Source organism: Lolium rigidum, chromosome 7, assembly GCF_022539505.1.
Source record: "Lolium rigidum isolate FL_2022 chromosome 7, APGP_CSIRO_Lrig_0.1, whole genome shotgun sequence".
Classification (NCBI taxonomy): domain Eukaryota; kingdom Viridiplantae; phylum Streptophyta; class Magnoliopsida; order Poales; family Poaceae; genus Lolium; species Lolium rigidum.
This window is the reverse complement of record NC_061514.1, coordinates 52,831,324-52,841,354: the sequence shown is the minus strand read 5'-3', so window position 1 is coordinate 52,841,354 and position 10,031 is coordinate 52,831,324.

Sequence of the window (10,031 nt, the reverse complement as noted above, 5' to 3'; positions counted from 1 at the left end):
CTGTGCGCGGCGGTATAGGCGCGATTTGGCGGGAGCGGCGGGATTTGGCGGGAGTGTGAGACGAATTTTCCCTGTGCCGGCGACGGGTCGGGCCCGCGTCGGTTGGCCTCGCTTTTCGTTGTGTCCGGCGTCCCCGGTGCGTCCCCCGTGGGACGGGGACGGGCTCGGGGCGCCGGACACCGTATCGGGCGCGCCCGGACAAAAAAGGGCTTTGGGGGACGCGACTGGAACGCTTTTTTTGTCCGGCGCGCCCCAAATCGCTTTGGGAGACGGTTTGGGGGACGCGACTAGAGATGCTCTAAGGTTTGCCCATCCATCCTTGGAGCGTCATCGTTCTCATAGCCACAGCGGCGAGGCCGGGAAACGAGTGGGCGCACATGGGATATGCGACGCCGCGCGGGAGATGACGGGACGTGCCACCATTAATCGCATTGTGTACATACGATAGGGAACAAACGGCATGGGAAGCCGGCAGGATGGTTAGCAACGGGATGTTCCGCCATCAATCACATCAGTGTCCAATATGGTGGGAAAAAAACACGTCAACTTGCTAGGTGTGCCCCAGCCCCAAACACCAAAAGCAGATAGGAGGGTGCCTGGCCGCATCTATACTTTATCTATAGCAAAATCTCGCTAACTGCAATTAATGTTAGTCTATCTCTACATGCAAACTATCCACATCATCTATTTCGTTAGCCAATCAAATATCTATGTCATCCCCACTAACATTCATTATTGATGTATCCTTGCATGCAAGCTATCTATGTCACCATTTTTTGATTAAAATGTCCACATAGCTAATTTATAGCCATCAAATATAAAAAATAATGTGAATTAAATTTAGCATCTTAACTATTTTGACCAATTAAATATTGCATACTTCTACAAACAATTTATATTACATATGTATTATACCATTTCATTTAAACAATATAATTTCTTAGAAAATTGCCGTGCAACACGCGGGGTCCTTCTAGCTTGTATATATGGGTCGACCCAAATAGATCAAAACGAACATATTTTCCATGCGAAATAGATGGGTCCGCTAAAGATACCAACTTGTACAATTGTATACTTAGCTTAGAGGAAGGAGCAAGAGCGTGACCAAAACCCGCACGAGGATGCAGGTAGAGAGACTAGAGGGAACACCGTGGCAAGAGCTGGAAAGCACGCACTATCTGCCTCCTCCGTAGTACGTACGGAGTATCTTTTCTGAATCTCGTCTTTCGTAGGGTCGCTGGGCGAGGCGCCATCATCTTCCGCGTGCTCCAACCGCCCGCTGCCCTTTTCAATTTGGATCTCCCGAGTCCTTCATCGTACGCAATCAGGGTGCCCGGTCAATCCTCCAAAACGGAGTGAGCCACACAAAAGAAATGAAGAGCACACAGCTGCCGCAAGGTGATATACGCCCCACCATTTAGGCCTAAGAACATAAAGCGCTGTGGTTGCGAAACTTCACAAATAACCACCGAGAGCAATATGTTTTCATTAAAATTAGAAACAAGTAAATTTGAAATTTGAGCAGTGATCATGGTATCATTTGAAAGGGCGGTATATCATGTGATATTTGTCCAAGTAGCTTTCGTCTATAAAAAGAACTACTGGTGGTAAATAGTGTTATTTTTCTATTAAGAAACTCCACGGACGACGATGTTGTTTTCTATACATCCACTAGCTGTCGTTCCAGTACTTGCACCTCTCGACCGGCAGTTCCTCCAATGAAAAAATTTCGATGATGTACGGAACATAGCAATATTTCAAATCATGTAGGCGTGCTTACGCGTTTGGAAGAGAGCATTGACTTGTATTGTACGGAGTATGCCCGCAAGAAAGCAATCTTTAGATTGTTTTCTGAAGAACAACCAAATACATACGACAATTTATGTTTTTTTTTTGAAAAAATGAACTACAGATGCTTTCCAAAAAATTACTCCCTCCGTTCTCTTTTAGTCTATATTCTAGTAGGATAAATCAGATAAATTAGTAGTGCATTTATTAGTACTACTTAAATTGGTAAACAACCAATCCCAGGTACATTGAAAATAGTGACATCCAATAGATAAAGGAGGTCCACTTCGTTTTTCATATTTTTGTTGACTAAAAGGTAGAATGTAGAGTATTTCAGAACAAATTTTAGGTCTAAAATGCAGAATATTTCAGAGGGAGTAAGTAAATAATGCATGATCTAAGCTATGAGGTCGTTCTAAGATTCGCTGGCAACGAGGACTGTTCATGTGAACTAGTATGCCCAACGCCACAGACCACGTGATTAAGCACATGCTCTCGTAGGCGGACCCAACCGTCCCTAAGCTTGGGCACGCCTTTAGGTTTATGGCCAGTGACAGCCTATTTTGATGAAAATTTGATAATAAAAATTTGATCGGGCTTACAGTGTGTCCAGACTTGATAATTTTTTTGGGTCCACCACCGCATGCTCTTCTGTTCTCCTCTCTAAGAACTGATTAGCAAGGGAAATCTCTAATTTTAATATGCATATCATGTACTACATGTTTTGGGTGCGTTTCGATGATGCCGATGGGCTCTACCAAAATTGGCTACTAGTTTTTAGATCAGTTACCCTATTTTTTAGCTCATTATTCTATCACCCTCGGTTGGTTGCCTAAAATTTTTTGCTATAGTCGATCATGAGGGAGAAAACATGTGGTTCATAGGCAGAAAAAAGATTAGGAACAAACAAAATAAGTTTGAGAACATTTGGCGTGACCAATTATTTTTGGTAGGGTGAGTTGGGGCATAAACCAAACAAACCCTTAACAATCGCTAATTTCAAGATGCATTATAAACCTAGACGATGACCGTGTCGTTTTGGGTCCCGAGCTGCATGGAGCCTGGTATTCTAGGAAAAAGAAACATGATGTCTAGAATTTTCCAAATTTTCTGGTCTTTATATGTGGAAAATTATTTTTGGGATACACAAAATGATTAATTTGTGGCTCTAAAAAAATCGATTGTGATCTTGTCTTTGTTTTATGTAGATCACTGGTGATAATATATTTTGATGAAACTTATGTTCTGCAGTGTAGATGCGTAGATATGACTCTATGTATTTTACATTCTTTTTAAGATTTGAAAATGTGATTTTCAGCTTTCTTAAAAAGAGATTCCTTTTTCACTTGGCCTAGGACAAACCAGGGCTCTAAGGAGATGCATTTTCCTATGGTGCCAAGAATCTCGGTAAACATATACAATTCCCACGAGCTGAGGTTTGTTTTCTACTCCCTAGCTTCTGCAAAAAGTCCACCAAATTGCGCGAACCCCGTCGCCCTCAAATCTCCATTCGCCATGAGACAAATTTTCAGATTTCCTGCGGAAACCGGTGTCATGTCGACAAATGGTGTCGCGCCAGCGCTCAGGTGGCCTCCCGGCAGCGCATCTAGCAGACGGAAGCAGCGATACGAGCGGTGCGTGGCGACGGCATATGAAACAAACGCGTCGAATACGTACGGATCGTGGGGAGAAAATTATTGCATGTTGGAGAAAGTTCCTGGGATTAACAAATGGGAGTGATTCTCGGGTTGATTGCCATGTAAGGCTGGCCATAAGTCTGCCCATAGTGCTAGTATCTTAGACTAGCCACAATGGGAGTATTATAAGTAGTATCATGCATACCATATTAGCAAAAATCTGATGTCACACCAATTAATGAGGTGAGAGATTAGAGTGGTATCATAATATGATATCGCATCATAGCACGTAAAACTACAAAACTTAATGGCAAGCACATCATGTACACACATTTGCATTGAGATTCTACAAAATATTAAATATGATGATACTATGATATTATCTTATGATACTATGCATTGTGGGATTAGTATCATAAACTAGTATCATATGCATGACACAATGCATAATATTATATAGAAGTATCATACAGGGTGTATGATACTATTACATGTTACTATCTTCACAATGCATGATATCATATACTAGTATCATAGTCTTTTTATATTAATTGATTTGTAAAATCTCAATGCAAATATATACAAGATTTACTTGATATTAAAATTTTCTATTAGTATGTGTTATGATACGGTATCTACCTATGATACTAGTATTCTATTCTCTCTCTATTAAATTTTTGCATGCATGAAATGCATGATACTACCTATGATACTCTTATTGTGGGTAGTCTTAGGTAGTATCATGCATCTTAGGCTCACAAAAATGCTGATGTGGCATCTAATTAATGAGGGGAGATAAGATTAGAGTAGTAATATAGATAGATATTGTACACATATTTGTATCGGAATTCTACAAATAATAGATTTAGAAGATTATGATACTACTCTATAATACCACCCACTACAGTGATAGTATCATAGACAAGTATCATATGTATGATACTACTATATGATACTATATGCACTATGACCGGCCTAAGCACGCCTCCAAATTCACAAGGTCCTACTTACAGAATCGCATAGTAATGGTTCTTCTACAAATGCTGAATGAAAAAACTTCGAGGAAAGACTTAAAAATGATTAAGTAGCTGGAAATGCAAACTACGATCTATAGGTGGACGGTTGGTACTCATTAACTCAGTACTCAGCAATATGCCTAAATGAATCTTACAACGATTGGACAACTTCCGATCAAGATTCTTTTGGTACGAAGATTGTGAGAAAAGAAATATCGAGTAGTGAAATGGAATGTTGTTTGTCGTCCAAAAAAATTAAGCAAAACTTGGTATTCATGACCATGAGGTTAAAAAGCGAGCACTCCTTGGGAAATGATTATTCAAACTTCTAACTTAAGATGGGATTTGACAAATCTTTCTTAAGAGAAAGTATGTCAGTTTGAAGGCTTTGTCCCAGGTTTATTGGGAACCTAGGGACTCACAATTCTGGGCTGGCCTTATGACAATAAAAAAAGTTCTTCTTTCCATATGGGTCTTTCGGATGGATCTCAGAAGAAGATAAGTGGATTGGTAGTGCCACACTTTGCGAATAATATTCAGCAATATACAATATTATGCGTCACAAATCAGATACTTTAGCAAAGGTGATGGAAACTTCACCTCCGAATGTAACGTTCAGACGAGATCTTGTTGGTCCAAGGCTAGCTCCAGAATGCTTTACTCCAGCGTCTGGATACGATCTAGTTAACGCATGGGTCTGATGAATTTCGCTCGAATGTACATGGGAGTGGCAAATTATTTGTGGGTTCCATGTATAGTGTTTTGATCCAGCCTAATGTACCAGTTGATAATAAAAAAATTGGAAAATGAAAATACCGTTGAAAACTAAAAAATTTGTGTGGTATCTTCGTAGAGGGGTAATTCTCACTAAAGACAACCTTGCAAGACGCAACTGGCACGGAAGTAAAAAATTGTGTCTTTTGTCATCACGACGAGACTATCAAACACTTATTCTTTTAGTACCAGTTTGCTAGATCTATATGGTCAGACATTGTTATCACCAGAATTTGACCGAGTCAGAGGTGGGCCGCGATCAAGATGGGCTTGAAGAATATACATGAAAGAATATACGTGAATCGGCCTTATATGCAAAGTTTGGGCTAGTTTGCCCGTGTATCTGTAATATAGTAGGATACGTGTTGATTAGATAGAGTTTGGCTCGTGCCCGGTTGGGATTATTCCCACGTTAGAAAGTCTACGGACTATAAATATGTATCTAGGGTTTATGAAATAAACAACAATCACGTTCACCACAAACCAATCTAGGCGCATCGGCAACTCCCTTGTCTCGAGGGTTTCTTCCGGGTAAGCATCATGCTGCCTAGATCGCATCTTGCGATCTAGGCAGTACACGTTTATTCGCTGTCCATGCGTTGCTCGTACTCGAAGCCTTTTTGATGGCGAGCAACGTAGTTATCTTAGATGTGTTAGGGTTAGCATTGTTCTTCGTATCATATGCTCGTCGTCGTGCAACCCTTAGACATCTAGCCGCCTTTACACCTATCTTAGGTGTAAGGGCGGCACCCCGCTTGATCATTATTTAGTAGATCCGATCCGTTATGGTTGCTCCTTGTTCTTCAAGGATTAGTTTAATATCTGCATAATTAGGCCTTACAAACGGGTTGAAGGATCCAGTGGCGCGTAGGGTGTAGTTTGCTAGCCCTAGACAGGATGTTTCGAGGACCAACTTCGTGTTGGTTTTTAGGCCTTGCCTAGGATTGGTTTACGATCACCGTGCGTGGCCGCCAGGCTCAATCACGAGTAGGATGTTCCGATTATGTGGTGAAAACCCTAAATCGTAGTAGGTCGTTTTAACTTTATCTTGATCAAGCAGGACCACCATATATTCGTACACCCCGTACGGATCATGGGTGGATCGGCTCTTTGAGCCGATTCACAGGACAACCTGAGAGCCGATCGAGGCTCGTATTTAATGTTTACGTGTATGCCATGCGAGGAAATTAAGCGAGGCACATCCATCACCTTCCCGACCAGGTATAGGTCGGGTGGCATGCCCTTGCACCAGCATCGGACGTGCGTGCCGAGTCTTTGCGGGCCGTCGCTCGGAGGGACCAGGGCCAGCCGCAGATCCTGGGAGCCTCCCGGCTCTCTTGTGTTGCCCGTCGCTGCTCGCCGGTGGGTTTCTGACCGCAACACATTCTGGCACGCCCGGTGGGACGATCTTCGACATCAATCGCATCGCCATCTACATCTAAGATGGCGGAAGGCACCCCAGTCACGTACGAGGATTTGACCGAGGAGCTCAAGAAGAAGTATGACGAGGTCAAAGCGATCCTCGAAGCCGACCTCATCGGCTCTTTTCACAGAACCCGCTCACATGGCGTCAGGTGGAAATGGTTCTCACCTGAAGGCGCGCTCGATGGAGTGGACCTGTCCGCCCCGTCCGAAGAACGCACCAGGTCCCTGCGTCAGGAGATTAACTTCATGGTAGCTCATTCGCTACACCGCCATTCTGAGAGCCTGGTGAACACTTTGGAGCGTGTCGCTCTTCGGGTGATCCAGGAAATCATGAGGCATCAGTACTCTCCGTCAGGACCAGCTCTCGGGACTACCAAGGAGAGATGCCACTCCAGTCCCGTCCGCCGCTGCCATTCGCATTGGCAGCACCAGAAGTGCGGAGTTCACCGGCATACGTCGTCTACAAGATCGGTGGTGACCCTAGCGACTACCAGTTCTTGCATGAGGCGCCTAAGGAGATCCCTCACGGATACACGTGCACATACGTGCTAGACTGCAGTAACTGGGCACTCACAAACCAGACTGCAGCAGCAGGGACTTCTGGAACAACAGGAGGAACTTCGGGAACAGATCTTGAGAAGCAGACGTGGCTAGCTAAGTATGCCACTCCGACAAACCTCCAGAGCTCAGCTCCTGCAGTTGGCTCGGAGCTGGAAAAGCAAGCATGGCTGGCTAAGTATGCCACTCCGGCGAATCTTCAGTGTTCGACTCATGCAGCCAGCACCGCGGATCAGATCAGTACAATCCTGAGAGACCAGTTCGGCATGGTGCCGAAAAGGAGGACAATCTACTATTCCAAGCCGTACCCCAACGAGTACGAGTTGATCCCGCTACCACCCAAATATCGGCTCCCTGATTTCTCCAAGTTTAATGGATCAGATGGTTCCAGCTCCATCGAGCATGTGAGCCGATATTTGGCACAGCTGGGCACGATCTCGGCATCAGATGAGCTGCGTGTGAGGTTCTTCGCACGGTCCCTCACAGGATCGGCTTTCGGATGGTACACATCGCTGCCACCGGACTCAATCCGGACTTGGAAGCAGTTGGAAGAGCAGTTCCACATGCAGTATCACTCAGAGGCTTCCGAGGCTGGCATTGCCGATTTAGCACAAGTACGTCAGAAGCGCGGAGAAACAGTGTCAGAGTACATCCAGCGCTTCAGGACCGTGAGGAACCGATGTTATTCGGCTCGTATGACCGAAAAGGAAGCAGTCGAGTTGGCGGTGGTGGGTCTCGCATCACCGATCAAGGATATGGCTTCCCAAGCAGACTACCCTTCACTGGCGCACATGGTTCAGAAACTGTCATTATATGAGCAGCGCCACCCAGAGCTGTACCAGGACAAATTCAAGCGTGCAGTAGTCCTGGTTGAGACAGAAGAAGATGAAGGGTCTGCGGGAGATCAAGAGGTAGCAGTGGCTGAATGGACTCGGGGGGGCAACCCCCATATCCTGCAAATGGGTTAAGCCACCAGGTCCGCCCAGAGGGTTTGATTTTGACGTAACTAAAACTGAGCAAATTTTTGACCTCTTACTTAAAGAGAAGCAGCTGAAGTTACCCGAAGGCCTCAAAATCCCCACGGTACAGGAGCTGAACGGGAAGCCATACTGCAAATGGCATAACTCGTTCTCCCATACCACCAACGACTGCAGGGTGTGGCGTCAGCAGATCCAAATGGCGATAGAACAAGGACGTCTAATTTTCAACCAGTACGCCATGAAAGTCGACACTCACCCCTTCCCCGCCGTTAACATGGTGGAGTGCACTTACCCTGGAGGGTGCCAGCCAGGATTCTCGTTCAACATCAACATGGTAGGACCTGGACACCACTCTGGTAAGGATGGAGACGAGGGCAGCTGCTCTCATAGCAAGGACACAGAGGAAGCCGTTCCACGCGATCGGCTCCGTCACGATGGCAAGCGCTACATCACAGAGGGAGAAGTAAGGAATGTGAGATATCAGCGACCTCTCTCTGATCACCTCCTCAACAAGTATGTGAGTCAATATGACCAATGCCGACGGCCCAACGACGATGATGAAAGAGATCGCCTGGCTAGGGACGCCAGGAGACATCGTCGGCATGATCTCGACGAGGAGAGATATGAGCGCCACGCCAAGGAAAGGTCAAGAGAGCAAGACGACGAGGATAGGCACGGGGACTGTCCCTTCTTCAGACACTGCTGGGATTCAGGAATGAGCCGATTGCCTACAATCGGTAACTGCCCAGAATGTAGACAGAAGAGGAAGGATGCAGCTAACGTGTCCGTGTTCGAACGTCTAGGGCCTCTCCCGCCTCGGAACAAGCACGCTGAGTCCTCTCGGGTGGAAGATCTCGAGGAATCGGAAGACGATGACAAAGAAGAAGATAAGTACCACCGGCCAAGGTGGTGCCCTGATGGACTCAGCCGTTCCCAAAAGCGTAGGGTTCAGCGACTACGTGGTTTGGAGGAAGCCGAAAGGTTGTACCTGCACACGTTGAGGAAGGCGCGGCCTGATCTGGCCGCTAAAATTCAGCGAACCCTGGACGAAGAAGGTCGGCCACAAAGGAAAGAGTGGCGCCCCAAGCAAAGGAAAGCCGATGATGAAACATCGGCTGGCACAAACATGGTGTTCATCCTTCTGATGGAGTTTAGTGCTCCAGGATTAGACGAGGCACCCGTGGCACAACTTGACTGCGGCCCGCGGCCAGTTATCTTTGAGAAGCCACGAGAAAGAAGCTACAGACATCTGAAGGCCCTGTACTTGCGAGGTTATATCGATGGGAGGCCTGTCAACAAGATGCTTGGTGGACACCGGAGCGGCGATCAACATTATGCCATACTCCATGCTACGTCGGTTGGGACGCTCTAGCTCGGATCTGATCAAGACCAACGTGACATTGAGCGATTTCAACGGCCAAGCGTCTGACGCACAAGGTGTTCTGAACGTGGATCTGACCGTAGGAAGGAAAACCATCCCTACGACATTCTTTATTGTCGATAGCAAGAGCACCTATGCTGTCCTGCTTGGAAGAGATTGGATCCACGCCAACTGTTGCATTCCATCCACGATGCACCAATGCTTAATACAGTGGGATGGAGATGAAGTAGAGGTCGTCCATGCAGATGACTCAGCCGAGATTTCAACGGCTGGCATGAACGTTTGGGAGACAACAGGCCAAGAGCCACTCTCAGGCATCAATTTGGATGACTGCGAGCGCATCGACGTGACAAAGGATGGGGTTAGGCTGGTCTTATCCACCGGCCTGACCGTATAGTAAGAACAAACCTATGGACAAACGTGGCAAGGCCGATCCTTGGGATCGGCCCCAAAGATCTATGGAGGAACATTG